Below are 23,920 nucleotides of genomic sequence, written 5' to 3'. Positions count from 1 at the left end.
CTCAATAAACATGTTTATTTGTCTCAGATCATAGCTCGTTAAATTTATTGGTCGGTTTGTTTATTACTTACCTCAATTCCACTTCGTTCCATACCAAAGCAGTCACGCTGTCTGTATTTGATATAAATTATTTAAAATATATCTCACACGTATAAATAACAGCTTCATAACCATACCAGCAAGGTTAACATCATAGTAAAATGAGCATTTCGATATTAATTAGTACCTACCACAACTGCCTACCGAACTCTTTGTTTAGTCATTATTCAACAATTTTAAATGGCAAACTTTCAAAAGTCTAATTGTATAAAAAAGACAGGCACGATTTATAAAAAAAATAAGGACAAGCAACAAGTAACATTTGTTCAAGTATCATTAGTAGTTAATAGTTCTTGTTCTATATGCTTTATTCAAATTAAGAATTATTTGTTGATTACGCAATCAGAAAAGTGGAAAGTTTCCTCTCCCCGATTAACATCTACATAGAGATTAGTATTACTTGCAAATATAATTACAATATTCCTTTGTTAACCTAGAAAGGTCGCGATCATTATAATGACTTTTAACACGCATTGATCGGTAGTTGCTTTTTAATCAATAAACACGACAATACCTTCATTGATGAACCGTTGCCCAAACTTCCTGGTCGATTATTAGTCTCACTCACGTTCAAAGTAGGTTATTAGAGATTTTACACTTATCATCTTTCTCCGGATTGGAAACCGCTTAAAAAAGGATCACCTTATTTGTATTATATAGGCTAAAAGGCAAGCCTAATAATGTACCTACGATTAATCAGGATATTATAAGCACGAAAATGTCAAGGGCACGAGGTTCTGTCGACTAAATAACCTAGATTTTTGATCCTTTTTAAATGTGTCGCTTTTTTACGTTGATAAGTGTAAAGATGGCAATGAGGCAATTTAAATTAGTCACGAAAGGATGTATGAAAAAAGAGAACGTGAGTTACTGTAGCTTGTTACATCATTGGGAATGTATTTATCCTGAACAACGCGACCAGTGGAAATTTGTCTAATCGCTTATCAAAAGAATGGGTGATCGAAACCAAAAACAAAGGTTGAAATTCCTACATTTTGAAAAAGATTCACTTCCAAGGAGGTGCCTACTTGTCACTCACAAGTCACAGATCCTTTCGCAAAGGCTGCAAGGCTTGGGAATGGCTCTGCAAAAATATTCTTCTTCAAATACATATGGGAGCACCTCATTTGAGCTTAGTATTTCAATTGGTGGAGTTTACAGTTTCACCCATAAGTATTTTTGAAGCTGGCGAAGGCGAGGTGGAAAGAAATTTCCGAAGTGGAAGTGGAAGTCAATGATCAAGAATCTGTGCGATTCCTGTTTGTAATTATCCAGAACAAGGAACCGAGTTGCGATTACTGGCAAAAACTGGACCACAGGTTAACCGCATTTAAGAGAAAAAATGGAGAATCAAAATAATACGGTTTTGAAACATAATTAGAGTCATACAAAAGAAAATTAAATACGAGAACTAATGACAACAACCGTCAAATCAAGTGTTTTCAATTTTACCAACCGTCAAATTAAAAATTATCAAATTAAAAAATGATTGGTATAGGCACAGGTATTCGCGATTTTGATTAACTGTAAACACGTAGCGTGTAATAATGAGCAATAAACGCTTGCCTCTTACAAATACAGAATACTTCAAAAGATTTAAACTGTACACATTGCAATTTTACAACAAATCTTCAACATATTCTCAAATAAGGACACGAGTTCAAAGAATTTAAAATGTGCACAGTGTGATTATACAAACTCGGCGCGAGTCATAGACCACTGTACGCTTTTCATGTGCCGGTACCAGAAAGTTTAGTGTTAACTCACAATTCTTTCAAATATTTAAAATGTGCACAGTGTGATTTTACAACACATCAACACCATGCCCTGAAACCGCATCTCTTAACTCACAAAACCTCATAGGATTTAAAATGTGCACAGTGTAATGGCATTATATCAAAATGTGAGCAAAGTCAATGTACCGAGCTTTGCCGAGATAGGCGATACAACGTTCATGGAGTCTGCTATTATCTATATAAACAAACATGAATGTGTCTATCTGTCTTTATGCCTGTCTAAACCGTTCATACGATTTCGATTAAACTTGGATGTTGGACGTATGCTCGCGAAAGTTTCTGAGTGAGTAGAACACTTTCCGAAAATCCCACGGGAACGGGAACAGGAAATAAAACGAAGAGACTTGCTCCTGGTCAAGCTCGGCGGTAGCAACGGTTTGGTGAATCAGTCTCGGAAGCCTCGGCCACACTCAACCGGAGTAAACGGCAGCTTCGGCCTCTAAAGGGTACGCGCTGGCCGGGTACTGGTGATTGCTAAAACAAAATTAAAGCGCAGAGCAGTTTCCCTAAGCGCGAATAGTAAATAATCGGATTCGGTAGCGGTGTCTAGGGGAAAGCAAATTTAATGCAGGAAAGTGTAACAATATCTGCCCCTCTTTTTTCTTGTGGAATGACGTTTACTCCAATACATTTATTTAACTACTGTTAATTTCACTTAGGTACTTAATTGACCGGATTGAAATTACTAAAATCGGTAGTCCAATTGACACCTATTGTTAATTGAAATTCCTCACGTCGGGACTTATCCACCTGATAACGGTTTTGATGCTCGTTTTAATTTACCATAGGAAACTGAAAGTCTAAAACATTAAATTGCACTCTTCTTCTAAATGACAAGAGCTTTCGAACGCAACAAAGACAATTAAAATATCTTCACGGGAACGGTTGCAAACACCGAATTAAGTGCAGCGTTATATACGGTAGCGGTGACTGAAATGCAACTGTAGAAATTAGATCAATAACCTTTAGAATCAACACAAATACTTTCGGCAGGACACTTTTCGTAACGAAACGCCTAACTTAACGCTTCTAGATACAGGGTGTTCTGCAAAGCCGGTCGAATCCACAAATATACGCTGTGGTCATAACTTCGGGTATGAAATTGTAAAGCGGAAAATAGGTGTTTCGTTACATTTCAAATGACAAGAGATTTCAGATGCTGCAAAACTGATCAATTCTATACGGTATCTTGTTTTTACTGTTAGTGATTAATGCTGCACTTCATTGCCAAGTTCTGTAAGATAAATAAATCTTTCCAGAACTTACGGTTTCTAGTAATGAAGCGCCCGGTTGAGTGCTTTTATATACAGTGTATTCATTAAGTTTGGTAGATTTTGTGACGCAAAACGGGTGCTTGGTTACATAGCAAAAAGAATGATCTGATTTTAAACTCCATATTTATGGCTAATGAAAATATAGTACCAAATTGGATCTCAATATATTTCTTTTTTCCTCTTTTCGATAACATAATAATATGTTGGTACCCTTATGCAAAAAATTTAAAAAAAAAAATTTAAAAGCTATATTAAGTTATTAAATCAATATAACTTTAATGTAGAAAAAAAAATTAATTTCTTCTACGAGTACAATGAAAAACGAGCCTAATGGAAGGGTACATTGGTATTTAAAAAAATCACTTGTTTTTCGTTACTCATGTGTTTCCTGAAATAAAATCATCCTATCATGGTAAATAGAATATTAAACAACTTTTATATAGAAAAAGGTTGTATACAGTCGTTATCTCGGTCGGTATTTACCGAGATATATACTATATTTCAGACATACTGGTCACCCTGTATATGGTACCTGGAAGCTTTCGTGCTGCATGAAAATATCAAATCCACCATTAGCTCTGGGTATTTTTTTTAATATACCGCAGGAGTTAATTAAATATGAGTGTCGAGATCAGAATTTTTTCGTACCATTTTGGGATAGGGATTTTGGAATTGGGAAGAGCGTACGGGGAAAAATCAAAGCAGTTCTATCCTCTTATGTGTTATAGTGGTAAAGATGAGAAACGCGAAATTTGCGACTTGTGCATCCTTATATTAATTACTAAAAATGTTTGTTTTGGTTCTTATGCCAACTTTTTTAATATACTTAATTAGTTGGGAATAATGTAAACGATATCCTAAACTTACAGGCCGTTTCTACACAGCTTGTTTCCTAGTTTTGCGAGATCGTTTTGAATTTTTTCTCATTCTTTTGATTTTTTTAAATTTTCCAAATATTTTTTAATTCTTTTAAGTTTTCATACATTGAATTTTTTTGTATGCCTAATTTTATAGTTTTTGCCGTTCGGATTTTCATACAACATACCTACATACTCGTACAATAACAATTGTAATTAGGATCAATTAATTTGGCAAAATACTATTTTTAAAAGCGAAAGTTGAGTTCTTATCTTTGAATTTTTGGAATTTTTAAAATTTTGTTTAATTTTCCGGATTTTAAAAATTTCAAACTGTACTGCAGGCCCTTCTATTTTTCTGAATTTTAATTTATGACGTTAAATTTTCAAAAAAATGTTACCAAAATGTGTAATATAAATATCTTAAAAATTCACTTTTGTAGAGATTAGAATTTTTTTCACATAATTGAAAATGCCATACGGAAAAATCTAAGTAAAGCCATTCCATCCGTCTGTCATCGTTGCTGAGATGATGTAAAGTTTGGTACTTGCACACCTCCCAAAGGAAATATGTTGGGCCCTTATCTAATTTCCAAAGAAATGTTTGTTTTTTGTTTTCTTTACCACTCTTCTTTTTTCTCCATTTTCGGATTTTTGAAAATTTGTTTCATTCTTTGCTGCATTGTCATGTTTTTTTTTTGTGAATATATGTGATAGTCGTCTATTGGGGGTTTGGCGATGGTGGATATTTATGGTTAATAATTGTTTATAAATTTTTATTTTACTTGCTTAAATTATTAAGGAGTTCCAATGCATATAATTGTGACATAAGTTAAGTCACAGGGCCGCATGTTAAAATTAACATGCTGAAATGTGTAAAATAATGTAATTTACCAATTGTGATACACGTCTCACGCCACTTATACACAATTCTCGTGATTAAGACAGAAATACATTTATGCACCTAAAAAATAAAAAAATCAAATTTATTACGTGCACAAACGTGACTAAAGCATTCCGTAAAGATTTTTATTTTATTACGTCCCACAGATCTTCCATTGTTACACTTCCGCAACACAATTCATCCGTTGCACCGAGTTGCATACAGTTACATTTGTCACTATTTTCTTCTAAACTGGTTCTATATGGTATAGATTTTAAGTTCGCATGTAGTAATGCATATTTAGAAATAAACTGCTTATAAATCACGTGTCATACCCGCTTGCTACAAATCACCTCAATGAATGAAAAAAACGTGGCTGGAATGAAAAAAAAAGCAAGACGTATCTCTTGTAATCAAAAAAGGCTTATGTGACAAGGCTAATCCTATATTAATATATTCACTGGCATTTTTGTACGATTTACTTTATATTATTAACCAATAACTGTCCACATTGAAATATTTATGCCTAGTAGGTATAGCGCAATCGTATTCGTTTTTGCACAATTTCTGCATTCGAAAGGCCTGCATTTGAAAACAATCAAATAAACAAGACGGTTTTACATTTTGGGATTATTTTAATCTTCTGGCAAGGACAAACGGGGTGATGTAAATAATGCCAACCTTGATCAGCATTTTTATCCTAGGCACTGCAATCGGCCTAGCCCGTCCTCTTAAATTCAAATGTAAATCTGATAATCTTCCAGGCCTCGCTTACTTAGTAAACGATGCTTTATCCTAAGAGAAATTCTTATCAGTCGGTACTTGCTATTTCATTACGTTGCGAGCACTAATGAAGAAACGAGATTAAAGTGTTGTAGATAGGGAGCAAATTAATGGAAATAGTGTTATTGCATACAACTATCGGTTTCTATTAATATGCATCTTGCTTAATTTTCATTGTTTCTACTTCTCGCAGTCCGATCGTATCTACAATAATTATTATAATGCGACTGCTTAAACAAATAACGTGACTAATTGCCTCTTGGTTCCAAATTTTGACGATGAAGTTAACTCGTTTTTATATCATAGAACAACATTTATAATTATGCATGGCTAATTAGGAACACAAAATAGTGTAACCATGACCTCCTTCTCGTGAGAATTTGATTTAATTCGTTTTACGTCACCGAACAATTTGGGTTAAATCGCCACAATCGACTGACGACATTTTAACTTAATTGTATTAATCTATTTCTATTCACTTTTACACAGTTGGAATTTTGAACATTAGGTTCCTGCTGTGAGTAGCACCGGTGCATACAGAGAAAACCATCGCAGAATGGCCTAATAGCATTCAAAAAACAATGCGATACACAAAATTGAGGTTGTCTTCTTTTGGAAGAAGCTACCATAATAACGGTTGTGTGTATTATAATTGCTTCTCAAAATAAGATTTACATTTACGAGGGGGACATCGAAATCAAATTTAGCATACGTTTCAAGTTTGAAAAACACGCCGGCTTAATAAATATTCCACATGTATATTATTGTTGTAATAAGCCTCGGGTGAGGAATTTACTGAAACTGAAGAAGCGGCGTATACTTTTAATTTAAAAACTCTGTCTAAGAAGCTATTTTAATTATAACCTTTTATGCCAGATTATCCCCCCCGATTAGAGTTTGAAGTCGTTTCTTTTCTTCTACTGAGCATATTAATCGAGGTTTTCTACATGCCCATTAGGTATATCAACTTGTTATTCATGGTTTTGTCTGGCTACGCTGTGGCATCTGGGAATAAGGCCTAACCGCTGAAAATCGACGTCTCGTGTACGTTATATTAACTATTAAAATGTTTTTGTTGCCGACAGTTGGATATATGTATACATTGCGCTGTTCGTTTTTACAGATTGCAATTCAAATGTAAGAAAACAAAACCAAGTCAGCGAGCACCTTTCCACAAAAAAATGACAAAACTTGCTGCCACTACTTTTTGTAATTTGTCAAGAATACTTTTTTGCCTTATTGCATCGGAAGGTCTTTAAAGGGCTCACCGGATACATATTCATTACGGGATTGCTTATTTTATACCACTTGTATAGTAAAATAGTGTTTTGTTAACACAAACCTGCAGCTCCCACGCGGCTTGGAGGTTACATGTTGAGTCTCCTACACGCATTAGTACTGTTCAAGTCTGTGGTTTATATTTAACTATGAAAATAAAAAAGTAAATTTTAAGTTTACGGCTGATATTACAAAGTCGCTTTTATTTACGGCTAACCCACAATTGCACAATTCCTTAGTATAGGTTTGGGAGACACTAACATAACGGCCATTTTTCAGTGTCGTTCATATACGTGGATGACATGATAGTCCCCTTGCATATGACCGCAATTAAACAAAAACCTAACTTTTTTCAAGTATTTTTCAGTTACAGGGCATACCATTTTTGATTGATATTTGGAGATTATTAAACGTTGTAAAGGACTGATGTAAATTCAAAGGTAAAATATGTAGTACTTTAAGGTTCATTTAACCTAAAATTTTAACAAATAAAAATGTTTTACTAATATCATTCATGAATAAGGTTCAATTTTCTCCACTGAGAAGTGGTTTCCAGTTGATTTCAGAATTGCGGTTAAAAACAGAAGTCTCTTTTTTTACGATTAATTCGCATTCTTATTAATAAAATAACCCACCGATTTACTAGACCGATGCCTTTTACGATGTTCTGCCTTTTGCTTATATTTTGGATGTCCCATCTTTTCGGTTTTTCTATCAAGAGCAATATTAACCCATACGAAGCATCAAATTCCAGAAAAATAATAAACTTTACTAATTTAGTGTCTCCACGGGCCATTTGTATAATCCCAGGTTAAACCTGCGCTTAAAATTAATCGACCCGGTTGAACGTTTTTTTTTTAAGTTTGGGATTAAATTTAAACGTTTAATATAAAAAGCTCAACGTTTAAGATATACAGGTAAAGGTTAAAGATAAAAAGTTAATCGTTTAAGATGAAAAGTCACCCTTTTAATTTACTAAAATAGGTAAATCTTAGGTCGATGGACAAACCATTTGTTTCGGGTCGATCTGGAAACAAACATTTTGGTAAATTACCCCGCACGCAGGCGCTCGACCAATAAAATAATAAATCTTAAATTACTTACAGTTTTTTTTAAATAATCCAAATAATCTGGTCGTACAATATTTGCGATATTCAAACGCACTAAATCGCACAAAAACACTCGCTGACAGCTTCAGGAAATTTGACTTATTCTCGATAACACTGAACTTGCTAACAAACAAAACTAGCTTGACAAAGTTTCGGTAACTACGGTTCTCTGCTCGCTTTTTCAACTGAAGAAACTTTTACCGTAATCGGACAGTACACGTTAAACTGCATCTCCTTATCAGCGCACGTGCGTTAACTGAATTTCGCCTTAACGGAAACGACCAGATGGAACCTTTTATCAAGTACGCAAACTTAACTGATGTGTCTACATCGAAGTCTACATCGAGGTCTACATCTTATCTAAATTGAACAATTTACAAAAGCGATCAAATTAAAACGATACATTTCTAAGAGGAAAAACAAACACTGAGATACAAATTCAAGTAAAATAAACAACTTTATGTTTATTCGTAAATATCCCACAGGATTTGTACTTAAAAATTGAAATATTCTCATATACAGGATGTCCTGTCATTATTTTTGGTGTTTAGACCGAAATAACGTCTACATAACATGGCGGACGCTTTAAACGTCTATTGAACGAGTTTGCGCAATTTACTTCAATTTTCTGAGTGCCGTAGTCATGGTAACGATACTATAATATTGTAAGATACGGGATCAACTAAACGCAACTGAAGTGGAAATCTCAATCGACAAGTTGCAGAGCGATCCTTAATAATCCATAATTGAATAATATCATTGACATTTACTATTTACTGTCACTCAAAAATTGATGCTATTGTTAATAGAACTGAAACGCATAATAAAAATCCTGAAAAACAAACACTTAACAAAGTATTCGGTAATTTAACCATTAAGCAAACAAAATTATGACGACGCTTTTTTATAAGCAAATTTTCAAAATCACCCACTCCCTAATTTTATTTATTTCTTATGGTGAGGTGAAAATAATTTGAATTTAAATTTAACATACCTACTCCACTTCTAACTGGGCGAATTTTCAAATCCAAAGGTCGCCTAGAAATACTCAAGACGTCATCTATTGAAACTTCTCGCAAGAGTCCTCTCTTGGGAAAAAATCCTAATAGAAATGTGAAATTTTGTACACGAACACAGGGTGGTTCAAATTCGTGGATTATCATTGGGATCTCCCTAACGGTGAGAGATACAGTGTAGGTTAAATGGGGACAAAGTTGTCAATTTTTGTAACTAAAAAAATGCATTTGAAATTTTTGAAAAATGTTTGAAAATTACCGAAAAACTGACCGTGTAGTCTAGGAAAAATGGAAGCGAAATTTAACAGTTTTAGTTTTTCGGTGATATCTCAGTTATTTTTAAAGATTTTTCCAAAATATCAGATGCGTTTTTTTAGTCATTTACCCTCATTTAACACACTGTGTCACTCACCGTTAAGGATATCCCAATGATGAGCCGTGCGTTTTAAACACCCTGTGCAAGATGGGATATACAAATTTTACATATGACATATTTGGGGGTTGTAAAAGGGCGTATATAGATTTCTCGGATGGATCTGATCATCCCCACCATCGTAGACATAAGAGCCTTACTCTAACCCCCCAGGCTCGATGTCTTCGGACCAAATTTTAGGGATGAATTTGCGTGGGAGAGATTTTCTGGCGACGAGTATTTCGGAAGGACGCTAAAAGAATCCACTTTTCTCTTCGTTATGGAAATATGTGTTACACATATTTGAAGTTCTCTCGCTTTTAAGTTGATTGCAAGTTATATCCAATTGGCTCTGGAAAACTGTCAAAACATCAAAATCAAAGTTCTTAATTCATAAGCTTTGTTGACAACGTACAGGCGAAATACAAAGTCGCTCTTGTCTACGGCTTACCCGATACTATACATACATATATTTACGAAAAAAAATTATTTATTTTTATATTTATTCCTAGATAAGTTACGTTATGTCATTACGTGAAATGTAATTACATTACAAGTACCTACATTAACAAATGGTCTTTTAAACTATAAAGCGGTTTCCACTCCTTATGTTGTGTTGGTGAATATCATCACTTCTTTCAAAATAAAGGCGACATTTAGTTTTTCGGAGGCTGCTAGAAACCATACAATACGATAGAGAATAAAACTAGATGATGTTCTGGATCTGTAAAATCATAGCGAAGGGGTACAATAAGAAATTGATCATTTAGCCTTATTCCCATGGTAATGGGAACAAATATTTTTTTCTGCGGCGATGTGTGTTTTTATTTAATGTAAATGAGTTCGCAATAATTAGCGTATTAGTTTAATTTCTACTCAAGCGGAATAGTGCCACATTTCACTCGATATATGTCCCTGAATTATGCATACCTAAAATGATTCCTATGAATTATGGAAGAACTTAATTAAGACATATTTTACTTTGTTGACTTAATTTGAATGTCGATTTGCACATTTATCGGCGATTTGATTATCTGATTTATTTTTTTATTTGATGTCTGGCGGTAAATATTTTCAAGAGAAATTAATCTATCCATTAGGTCTCATTTTTGGAATTTGAAGGTTAACCTCATTATTCTTATTTATTGAATCATGTTTTGGGACTTGAGGAAATGGTAAGTTGAAAGTGAATGAATGAAATTTAAGTTTCGGTTCTTATGGTGTATGCAAAGCAATATTCATACATATATTACAATCTAATAATAAATTTTTATACAATACTCCTATCGATCTTGACATTTTTATTTAATTAAAATATGTAAATATCGGCGTTTTGATTTATTTTAACACATTTATAATAAAATTATGACATGGTAAAATGATATTTTGTTTTATGTAAGAAAAATTGGATAACACCGCATTTAATTATAGATAGCTCTAATGTTTTAATGTGTAGATACATCTTCTTGAGACGATTTATTATGTTTTCTAATAGGAAACATTACCAAACATTGTATAATAATCGTTTGGGTTGAATTTTTCGTTTGGGAAATTAACTTTTGAGGTAATCTGAGAAAGTCCAGGTTAATGTGATAATTACATTAATTGGGTAAGGCAAGTGATGGATTTCATTCGATCACAGTTTGTGAAAGTCGGGGCTCGAGTTGTCAGGCATAATAACAAAATTTAATCCGCTACTTTGCTACTGAGCAATAAAGTATATAGGCGGGATGCGAAGCAGTATAATCCTAATATTCGTAGCCCGAGGTAACTTGAGCCCGACCTTATGTTTTTCTCCACACTTAATTAATTCCGTAGGAATGCGGCACATGATTACGAAGCTTCTCTCTAAACCCAACGCTATAATCAACTATAAGAACTGGATTTTGTATTATTTATTAATTAAGTAAAAGTAAATACAATTTTTCCCTTTCGTACACTTTACTGAGCCGAGACTGTTTTATGGCGGTTAATGATAACCTCAGAAACTGTTACTAAAATAACATTGAATTGAATGGTAGGTAACCTGTATTCCCCCACCCGAAATTGAAGCTAATTTGCATTTTAAAGAAACGAGGGCTCAAAGCGGGACTTTTATTAATTAATCATAATTTTTAACTGTAGATTTTTAATTCTTATTTTCAAACATTTTTATAATGGCGAGCAGACTGGGATCATAAACACAAATATGCGTTAATAATACCCGTAAATTAACCGCGGCCAAACTATGTCATCTCGATACCTAACTTGACACACTTTGGGTCGGTTATTTTTATATGTAATTAATTGGCATTTCTTAACCTTTGACATAGAAAGTTTTTAATTACTGTTTTTACTCCGCGCTATCCATGCAACAAATTAGAATTTATAATATGCAATATTCTTAATTGTAGGTGATCACCGTTTAAAAGCACACCTACAACATAGTTAGCCGACTCAAGGTAATTTGAGTTTTCAAGGCAGACAACGACAAACACCTCGTTTAATAATAACTATAGGGGAGGATGAAACTATAATTTAGACGTAGCGTATAGTTGGTTTGATTTGTTTCAGTTATTTACAGCTTTACTGCATAATCAGACGGAGATTTTTGAGCCATTTCCATCTACCATTACTCGCCGGTAGTTGATTGAGTTTTTTTGTAATTACCTAAGCGCATCAGGCGCGATGTGATCTCCCGATAAGTGCACCTTCAACTTATAATCACTTTCAAATTAAAGGTCGAAATTAATTACAGATTATAATTAGCGCTACCACTTACTTGCGCATGATCGGCATTCTAATTCCAAACTCAAGATCGCCACGTTTTTTTGAAAATTGTCTCTGGACGCCATCGCGGAAAACCAAATCGTGGAAAAGCAATTTGCATAAATCCCATCTCAATAATTAACCCATACAGTAGTAGCAAGGATGTTTGCTACTAACTTCATTTATATACTAAGAGCTTTTTAGAAACTACTCCCAAAAACATGTCATTTAAAAGTGCTAAAAGCAAAAATCTTTCATAATAATTATTCCTTATTGGCATCGTTATTTTGCACCTTAAAAGATTTAGAGTAAACACATTTGCGTTCTCGATCGATTCGAAGTGCAGGTTGTCGTCATTTAAAAAGCATAAAATTCACCTTTTTGGAGGTCAATGTAATGCATTTCCACGTTCTCCCAACAAAATCACTCGTTAAATCACGATTTTGACACCGTTTGATGTGTATGCACGTGGTCCACAAAAATTCACCAAATTATGAATCAAACTGATGGGTTTCTGACAGAAGCGGCGGATACAAGGATCTACTATAGTTTTGTATTTCGTAGTGCTACTTTAAAAAAAAGCCTGAAGTGAATGTCTTGAAAATTATAGAAGTGCTCTCTATTTTCTTATTCAACCTCGTCCTCCAGTCCTTGAGCGCTGAAAGTTTAATAATATGAGGAATAGTCTAACACCGAGGGATCAGGGAAGTATGGAAACATTAATCGTAATCTCGACGTAAGGTAAATTTTATCTGGTCAGATACTTTGTAAAATGGCGTTATCGGACAAATTATTTGGCCTTGTGTACTAACAACGCCACGTGCAAAATACCGCATGCATGTGTTTGGAGTTTGGGGGATGACGGTGGAAATAGCGAGTGACGCCGGGGAACAATGAAATGGAACTTATGAATGGACGTTGTTTCACCTTTAAGTACGAAAAATGGGAAACAAAATGCAGTTTTCGAGTCGATTGGAAAAGCGTATGTCATTGTTGCGCTAAATTATTACGAGCAAGTTTTCGCCAGATAAAGAAGTTTGAGGTCTTGCACCTGTATGCAATATTCCGTGAATCTCCATCACGAATTGATATTCGAATTCTGCGAGTTCTTCTTTGCTGGAATGCATACATGTGCGAATCAGGGGGGTATTGACCTAGATCCCCCAGTCAGAAGTGCTCTTAAACAGTGTGACTAGTCAGTAGTGCATCTATATTGCAGAAGCTGTCGAAGCACTACCCATGTCGCCGGTCCGGTCATTAGTACTTTCAAAAGGTTTGCATAGTCAACAAGAGCACTGTACCAGCGATACTTATACTTTGGCATTGGTTTTCTGCCATAATACAATGTATTAAGCACTAAGAGGCACTAATTAGCCACTAACATGACGACTAACGAACGAATTTGAATATTGAAAAGATCCCAACACTTTTTCACCGAAAGCTTTATTTTTGACTTTATGGTTCAGATGCTGGGTTCTGACGATGAAAAATGTGTTTTTTATATACCGACCATTTACAGCACTCCTGAGCGTGCGAATACAGGCGATTAGGTAAAGCACGCCGAGCTTTAATAGTTGATAAGTAATGCTACTTCAAATTTGACGTATGAAATTATCATTTGGAACTGAAATTTAAAAAAAATCCTCTCAGGTTGCTTTCTACAAATGCAAAAGATGTGTTTGGCTCGTATTCTTTGTTAGAACTTGGAAGTTTTCACAAATGCACGTGACATAGGGTATGCTGGCAAATCTGTTCCACTGTTTAATTAAACATTTTTAAAAATGTATTAAAGTTTAGAATGAATTCATCAAAGGGTAAAAAATTCAACTACTCTGTTAATTTTTCCCTCATATATGCCAGCATTATCGATGCCTTTAGGATTTTGTTCGAAAGACGCTTCCTATTAATCTACGCCAATAACGTTTTATATTCTTTATAATAGACGTTTGAATTTGGATTTTGCAGGCACCAACTTTTCTTCTGCTTCTGCAACAAGTCACTGAACTTTTTCAGCCAAAGTCATTCTGCTTTTTTGATAGGAAAAACAAGCAATTCATCGATGCTTACTACATGAATATTATGCGTTTTTGCGGACCCTATTTAAGTAAAGAGTGCTTATGTCTTCGACTTTCCTTCGTGTGTCTGCCTGTCTGTGTATGATGAAGGGTTGCTCCTGAGCAACGCATTGGCTCCAGATTTTCCCTATATCTTAGCTAATGCTATCTACTTCTGCAAAGTACAAAAAGTCTTAACTGTACCCTTGGTACCGTATATTTTACCGGTCAAATTTTTGCAAGACCATCCGGCCTATTACCTATGCGGCACGAACGCAAATTTTCCCCGACACCAACGACGCACCTAACCCCAAGACTTGAAATTGTAACAGCCAGCATTTGTTATTAAGAAGTCAGCTGAAAAACTTTTGTGACTATTTATCTGTCCGCTTAGGACTGTTACAACAATAATTCGATAAAGATAAAGATTCTTGAAGTGAGTACTTCTACGTGCTCGGTATACACTAAATGTTTGTTTTGGACGGGAGTAAAATCATATCTACATAACAGCACAGAATATAGAGGACACTTCTATATCTGTGGTCTGCTACAGGGAAAAATAAAATTAGAATGGGCAGTGTTTGTTGTGGTAAGTACGCCACAATACAGGGTGTCTTAAATTGAGTAGGATAGCATGGCTATCTTTGTTATTTTTATACTTACAGATTCGGTTAAATTGGCAAAGTTGTGTAGTTTTTGATGCTGATGGATATTCCGATGCGATATTTTGAAACAAATAATTCGTTTCGTAGATAATTGGAAAAAAAGTGAAAATCGCAATTTTTAAAAAGTATATATAATATTTTACTAACAAAAATGAGCTATCGAAAAAAGTTTCAAATAAAAGTTGCAAGATTCGATGGGATAAATTCAATTAACGTAGATTTTTTTTTTAAATGGCGGTTTCTGAGATTCCCAAATTAAATATTAAGTGTTTAGTATCACTGGTTTTGTAATTTTTTCCTCTATCGAGTGACGTAAAAATCCAATGTGGCGTCCATTTAAAATAAGGAAGATGATGTCAATATCTCGGAAACCGCCATTTAAAAAAATTATTTTCTACGTTCATTGAATTTATCCCATCCAATCTTGCAACTTTTATTTGAACCTCTTTTCGATAGCTCTCTTTGTTACTTAAAATATTTGAACTTTTTAAAAATGGCGATTTTCACTTTTTAGCGCATTTTTGAAGAATAAAAAAAATGTGCTATTGTTTGCGTTTTGTCCGTCCGTCCGGACCCACTATACCTTGAAGGTGTGCCAGATGGCCATTAAATTTCGCTGTCTAAAAGGCCCCACCCCCACGAATTATTTCCTGAGATGTTGTTTTTGAAAGTAAAACGTGCATAACTTTTACATACGACAACCAATTGGTCTCAGATTCTAATGAAAGGTCTCATCGAAATAAATTGGTTTGTATAAAGTATAATAATTTTTCCGTGCGTCTCTTTTTCGAGATCAGTGGGCGACGGGGCCTGAGGGGGGGGGGCTTTAATCATTAATTTGATCTCTCATTGTATTCTAATTAAAGGTCTCAACGAAAGGAACCGTTTTCTACCAACTACTGTCCTTCTTTCTGTCCTCTTATCAAAGTACGGGGTGTAGGGTGGGGGTGGGGGGAGTGGAACTAGTTTTATCCTTCATGGTGCTCTAATGAAAGGTCTCAACGAAAGGAATTAATTTCTACCAACCATAGCCCTCCTCCTCGACCTCTTATCGTGATCGGGTATTGAGGGCGATTAAGACGTCTGCAAGAAATATATCCATTGGTGATGTAAAAACAAAAGCTATTTCGGTAAAAATGCGCTTTATCTGCACAGGAGTTAACCGAATCTGTAAGTATAATAATAACAACAAAGATAGCCATGTTATATTACTCAATTTAAGACACCCTGTTTAGACATAAAATACGAAATTAAAGGTAATTTAACGTCAAACTTGACAAATATGATTTATTGCCGTTGTAAAGATATGAGACAAAAATTGGAAACCTTCAGGTAAAATTGATTGCAACGGAGTACAAAACTCATCATCGCAATTGGGATGAAAATATAGGCTTAAGACGACCCTCATGATAACACACAAGCGATTCTTCAAAGAAGCTTGACTTCCAAAAAATTATGAGCCTTACTGTTTCAAAACAATAGAGTCTCTACGATTCTGTTCGAGCCTACTCGTACCAGTGTTCTCGTTCAGATGAAATGACACGCTTCTTCTTTAAACCCTGGGATGCTTACTTTTTTCTGCAATGATTAGTTATTTCGCGCGCTTGAAAGCGATGCAAGGACGAGATCAATCAAACGTTGTCTAATTTGATTAATTTCTTTGAAGCGGCTTGTGTGAATTACTCCCTCACATTTACACAGTCATACATAACAACACCACCCACATTAAATTAGAATTGACTTCCAAAAACCATTAACCATTTCTTCAAATTTTGCTAAAACCTATTCCTCCTCCTCAAAGAAGTTTGCCATATTAATCGGTATTCGTGATCTGTTTCATATGGAAGGCTTTGAATCCCGTGCAAATATGAACATATTCGTTTGTTATAGTCTTGGCTACGCTTCGAAAATGGTGTCGTCGCAAACTGCGGTGGGCGAGTAGGCTTATTTGATGACAATCCTCCCATTAGTCTGCAATGATTTAAAACGCCCGTCGGCTAAATTTTAAATGGAATGTCCCAAATTTAGACTAAATAAACCACGCTTCCTAAAGCGCAAAATTTCGGAATCCGACGAGCCTCTGCGTTACGTAATCATCGTAGCGTTTTTAGCTGGCTAATGCCAATCACTCTCATGGCAAGATTGATATTTCCTGCTTCCAGTAACATTTAACTGTCACCAGTCATTGTTTTTTCGGTGCACCTATAAATAATTAATGTAATTTAAGGTCAATCTTAGGCAATTACCATTAACTTAAATGAATAAGGTTGATTTTTAATTAAATATGACATTTCATTTACCTACATCGTTTAAGATCGGAAAGATGATTACACGCAAGTGGTAAAGGCTCGAAGTTGGCAATGAATGTCATTTGCAGGGAGGAGGCGCAATTAGAATTAATCACTGCCGTTAAATGCCTCTTTATCAAAAACTGTAACCGTTAGTTTAATTTTGTAAAAAGCACGAAGAAATTAATTTTAAAAATTTCTATACGACTGAGTCATGTGGTAAGCCGAAGGCTAGTAATTTTAATTTGAGATTTTCTAGCGGTTTAACTTTGGAAATTTGTTTGGTTAGTGAAGATAGATGATTCTGAATATCTACCTACTGGTCGTTTTGCAATCTTCTGGTATCTGTATACATTATGTATATGCAGAGAAGAAACTAGGCGCAACCCTGACTCTAAAGGAGGGTCGTTCGTCTCCGCCAGACAGTCTCGCGCTCATCAATTATCCAGCTCACTAATGAGTTTTATGGCTTTTCGCTTATATTATAATCACATCCACCCAAGCCTCGGCTATGAGTATATTAGTCTCCCCCCGCCCTTTTCTGTCATAGACGTGTAACAAGCGATACTGAATGCAATAATTTTATACCTCATATGCGCGCCATCGAACGTTAAAGATATTTATTATTGGTTTTCCAATTTATTAATTTAAACTATATCTCTTCCATTTGGTATGGGATAAAGCGTGTTTATCATCTGCGATATCCCACGAGGAATGTTAATTAACTTGTGTATATAATTATCTTGCGTTTTTACTAATTGCTTTTGTAATAGAAAAAATAGCGCCAATGAACAAAAACCGATTTGGGCTTACAAAATTAAGCTTTTTTTTATTGACGGACTACATCCTGTCATCGAAAACCATTATTCAAAGTTTGCTACCACGATGCTCACGATTTTAATGGAAAATTGAGCAGCTTTGGAAATTTATTTGAAAAATGTCACCGGTGACAGTTTTATATCCGCGGCGGCCCGTCAAAATGTCTCCGCTTTAATTATAATATTAGCAGGACAAAGCTAAGGACTTGGAATTGATCCATCGTCGTCGTCCTAGAATGGCCTTTTAGGTATCCCTACCTCGCTTGTATGTTGACAAGACATAATTTGCATTTTTTGTCACCGGTTGACTTATGCGCAGCTTTGTATGTAGATATCTTATATGTTTTACTTTTATTACATCGGTTACTTGCGTCAATTCTGTATTGATTTGTACGTGTTCTGCTCCGATAATTAAATACATTAATAAAACGAGAGAAAAAAATCGCTTTATTCGCTACTGTGGGTGGTAAAACGAGCTCTTTACGTTGGCCTTTATATTCAACAAAAGCAGAAACACGAAATGGTTATTTGTTGTTATGCAAAATTTAACAAGAGTAAAGATACTTATCTTTATTATTGTTAAATTTTACAGGAAAACGTGGTCCCATCTGGTTTATGTGAGGCAACAACTCGCACTAAAACTTCTAATCCGTAAAGGTTCCGCATACCACACCTGAATTTTTGCCAACTTTAATTTCCAGAAATTTGGGTCTTCTTTTTTATAATGCGTCTTTATTAATATAGAAACGAACATAGCCGAAGGGTATTTGGCTAAATGAATTCATTTATAGTACATACCTCCTACCGGAAATGTGTAAAAATTGTATGTTAACAAAAAAATAATCGTTCAAATATTCATTTTCGTGATAATTTTTTTCGTTATTCAAGCACGGAGTAGGTAATCTGGGATTGAGCAGATTTAGTATTAATTAGAATACCAAGTGTTGCATAGATTAAATTAAATAACAATGGGTTAGTAGAGGAATGCACTGTATAGTACTTTTACACATTAATGAAAAAAGTAGTATTAGGTTACAATGACATAATAACGCTTATTATATGCGAAAGTAAGCCCAAGACTGATTGGTACTAAATTAGTATTTAGTGAATGCTGTGCACTCATTGGGGTGTAAGGTTTCCAGTTTTCAATTGGCAGAAGTAACGGTCTGCCGCCTTACATTCTACCCTAAATCTTCTTAATTTCATATCGAGATTGGACATCTGCAATGAACCGATCACTTGATAAATAAATATTCAGCTTCCATGATGCATTATTATAAAGTATTCATAACACCGGGTTAAAAAAATCACTTTTCTCAATCATTTCAACTTATTATACGTGATGACTCCCTATTAATCAATTATTATTATCGATGACTTGACTTAATTGATAGAAAATGCTTTGGCACTTTTTTGGAAATGGCCGAAATTAGAATTTTGTTAGGTGGTAAAGAGCATACCGAAAAACCTACGCGAAGGTGTGACGGGGTTTCATCCAAAACTAAAGAAACACGATTTTTGGAACCTTTTGGGAGCGTAGCTCTCAAACCAAACAACTTGGTTCATATATTTTATTTAGTCTCCTTCATCTTCAAATGTGTTCAGATACTACAGGCTATATTCACTCACTTTGAAAAACTTAATTCTCGCAATATCTGTGATAGAGTGACCGAAATGTGTATATTGTTTACATCCCAAAAAATTTAAATGCTGCTTTTACCTTGCACAATTGTTCCCTTATTTTTAAGTATTTCTCAACCTTCTCTTACATTACTTACTTGCGACAAATCCAGCATTGACGATTCTAACTTAATTTTGTTCTCTTTCTGCCTTGTGTTTTAATCTACTATTCTTTCTTATTTTCCACTTAGAATTGTCCGCTCGTCCTCGGTTCTTCTATCTCGACCTTTACGTCTTTTTGGCTAGACTTTCTTTTTGAATCGCCTCTCACTTCTCTTTTTCTTACCCTTGTAGCCTCCCACTCGCTTCACTTTCTTAAAATTTTTCGCGTATTTTCACGTTCTCTTATTTTTATTTATTTCATTTGCTCTATATCTTTCTCTCTAAATACATTTATTGATGTCTACCTTCTTGGTAATCTTGGTAGATGATTAATGGGGAGGCTGTCTGGCGCACATTCAAAATCTACGTTATATGATGCAAGAAGAATCAAGCCTTTAGAGGAATTCTCCGCAAGATTGCATCTTCCCTTTGTTCTCCATTTTCGAGATATCCTTTTCGACCTCACCAATAGAGATGTCTAATCCAAACGATTCATTTGGCTTTTGTGAGTAGTGAGTACTCTCCTCCGACACGCCGTTTTTGAGATGTATTTGTGTTGTATTTCCAGGAACAGCGAGGTTGCAACTGAGCTACGATCGCCTTCATGAGATTCGCTTCTACTGATATAACAAATGCAATAACTCGCTTACATTGTGAAAGTCGCCATATTGACGTTAATATTATTAATTCGAGAAGTTCACTAGTCTTATCCTCCTCCAAAAGTCGAAAGAGTTAATTTTAATTGATGTAATTTTGAGTACGAAATAGAAAAATTAACGCTCTTATTTTCTGGGACGTAATTTGGTCACGTTTAAACACAAAAACAACCATTTACAGATGCAACAAATTTATTCGACATCAATCAAATGAATGAGCTGAAAGAAATATAGGCACTTAGTACCAGAAAAACAAATACCACGCACCACGTGACCAATAGAAGAAATTAAATTTAAATAAAGTTTTATTTACCTTAAGGTAATCCTTCCTTAATTTATTAATGCGTCGTCAAAATGATCATCTTCTGAAACTGGCAAATTCGTGCTTATCTTGAAACTAATTAGCTTACGCAGTGATAAGAAAGCTTCTTATCTACGAGACTACGACAGAAGAAAAGCATGAGATAAACATTTAGAAATATTACGCACATAATTCCTAACTGAATAAATCTAGTCTTTTAACACGTATTTTAAATTTATCGTAGCTGTAGATACGGCAGCAAAAGAATCGACGAACTTCACAGTCTATGATGGAATCTCTATACATCCAAGTGATTTCAAAAAACACCTGAAAAAAAGAATGTATAAGAAATGGAACTCTGCTTGGCAAGATGCAAATACTTACCTGTATAAATTTCAAAATAGCACACAAGCAATCAAAATAAATTACCATTTATCTAAAAGGCAAGAAATTGTTTTCACGAGGTTACGTATTGGTCATACTCGTATGACACATCAACATCTGCTGGGAAAAACTACACGAGAGGTATGCGATGTATGTCGAGATAGAGTCACTGTGGACCATATCTAAGTAGAGTGTCCAAAATACGCAGATCAGAGAAATTTAACAGGTATAAGTAAAAACATTACTGAAATCTTAAATGTAAGTGAGGAGAATCTGAAGAAAGTAATGGATTTCCTAAAAAATATCAATTTATTTAAAACGCTATAAATAAGAAGTAACGATTAACACGAATAAATTAGGCGTAAGACCTTTGTTGTCGTTGCCTTTTCCTGAAAAAAAAATTATAAAACAAAATAAACAAAACCAGTATTTCACAACTTCAAACAGGAATAATTCTGATACAGCATCAACATTGTCCTAGAATTCAACTAATGTAATTTTGTTTTGCGTTTAATCTAAAAATTAACGACCACGTTTACCCTAAAAAAATAATTTAAATTAAACATACAGGGCGTGCCAACACTAATGTTGGCGCCGAAGCCCAAAAAAACCCTCCAAACTTTATACACCGTTGATGCAACCCGAGTATCAAAATTCACTCTTCAAATATGTGTACATTGATTCCAATTCGCTTTCAAGAGGACGTTTTAAGCTTTAGGGGTATCTTGAGCTCCAAAATTCTCTGCCACAAACTTCTCGGTCTAATCAAATGCCCAAAGAGTAAAGAAGTCAATTTTCTCTGCCTACAACTGACCATACGTTAAACATTTGAGGTTTCCAGCGGAAAAACCCTGCTCAAATTCTGCAGTTACACACTGTAACTTGTACTCGCTGTCAAGTGCATGTTCTAAGTTTCAAGGAAAAGGTCTGGAGGTGAAAACCTTCTGCAAAGGGTTCTAGCGAGGGTTCTAGGTAATAAAATATGGACCAAAGGTTTCTTGATTTGTGTACCGAAGAACATCTTTATGTCAATTTTGAGGGTGTAAAACTTGAAACCGTAGGCTACAAATCTGATTTTTATTAGGTTTAGCTATAAACGAAAATACTTCTTATATTCAAAACTTTAACCTTTGCTGCATATTCAAGATGTAGGTACGTTTCAAGAATTCTTCAGTTGTGCGACTCAACTGAGGGGTGTGAAAGCTCCCCAACTTTTAAAGAGTTTGCAATTCCAATATGCCCCAAGTTTTTTTACACGTGGAGCTTTGGATTTCGTCAGTAAACCGCTTATACATTTTTCATGATGTTGAGGTTTTGAATATCACTATAAATGGCTTTACTTGATTTACAAAAAAAATCAGTTTGCCTTTCAATTTCCTTTTCTTTTCAAAATGACTTGAAGCTTTAGGCTTGGAAAAAGAGATTTTTGATTGTATTTCTTATTATCGATTAGAAGAATCCTTTTCTAAAGGCTGTAGGGCTTTGTAATGAAGCTGCAAGCAATAAACGGGAAGTTTTCCGTTTGTAACACGAAGTTACTTTGTGAGGTGTCTAAAAATTGTGCAAAACATCTCATGGTTCATGGGTGTACAAATTGTGTAAAATTGGTGATTGGTCGTGTATTGTAAAATGTAAAACAAACTGTATCCTGTCGGGAAACTTTAGCGTACAGTTACGGATGAGAGGCCAAATTAATTTAAAAAATAAATTACGTCTGGTCATTTTATAAATCTAAATTAAACTTCTGTTTGACAAGGTATGTAATTTGTTTATATTTATATTTGAGAGAATCAGTTCGTAAACGATTTAATTCATGCGGTGTAAAAAAAAACGAGTAAAATAATAACCCTGCCCAGCGGGCATGAAATGTATGTCAGTTTACTTTATGCAGAACTTATTGCGCTTTTTTTTTCTCGAGGAGAGTTACACATTAAAAATTTATTTATTTTTACGTCGCGTAAATTAATTTGGCGTGGGACGCCGTTGAAATAAGAACGTTTGATATTGTCGAATAATATTAAAAGATTTTTTTATTGCCACATTAAAGCAGTGAAAGTTTCTACAAAACAAACTTTTTAAGTATCAAATACTGTGAGGTCTCATAAAGTTTTATGTATTATTTTGTGTTTCGGCCAAACATAAAGATTGTAATATGTAATTATTTAAAATTCACGTAGTTTTTTTATTTAATTATGCTACAACCCTTAAATAGATCGTAAATTTTATTTTATAGCTCGCTTCGGTGGGTGTGTGCAGAGCGAGGAAAATATCACTAGATCTCGATTCCTATAATCCATGACGACCTTTTCGATTTTTTTTATCGAGTTAGAACAGTTACGCGAATATCATACTCCTGTAATTCAATAAAATTAAGTTCTTTAGGGCAAAGTTAAGGATAAGGTGTTATAGAAATATTACAGTTTATTATAGGTTTGCGGTTTAACCTAACGTTGCAATCACTTTGAATAACTGTAAATAAAACAATACATTAAAATTATTTCGTTACGTGAATGTTATATTTATGACAAGTTTGAACTGCTCGCGTTACGTAAGCCTGCCAATTTAACAGTTTCGCGTAATTTAATTTTAATTTCGTCGAAGAATGTCGAATTTTTTACAATTAATTCGAAACAATGCCTATAAAAAAAATATTAGGTGTTATTACAATAAAAACCGCTATCGCTATCAAACACGTGCATTACATGTCTTCGTTCGGT

Source organism: Photinus pyralis, unplaced genomic scaffold (genome assembly GCF_008802855.1).
Source record: "Photinus pyralis isolate 1611_PpyrPB1 unplaced genomic scaffold, Ppyr1.3 Ppyr1.4_LG4, whole genome shotgun sequence".
Classification (NCBI taxonomy): domain Eukaryota; kingdom Metazoa; phylum Arthropoda; class Insecta; order Coleoptera; family Lampyridae; genus Photinus; species Photinus pyralis.
Note: the sequence above shows the minus strand (reverse complement) of the source record.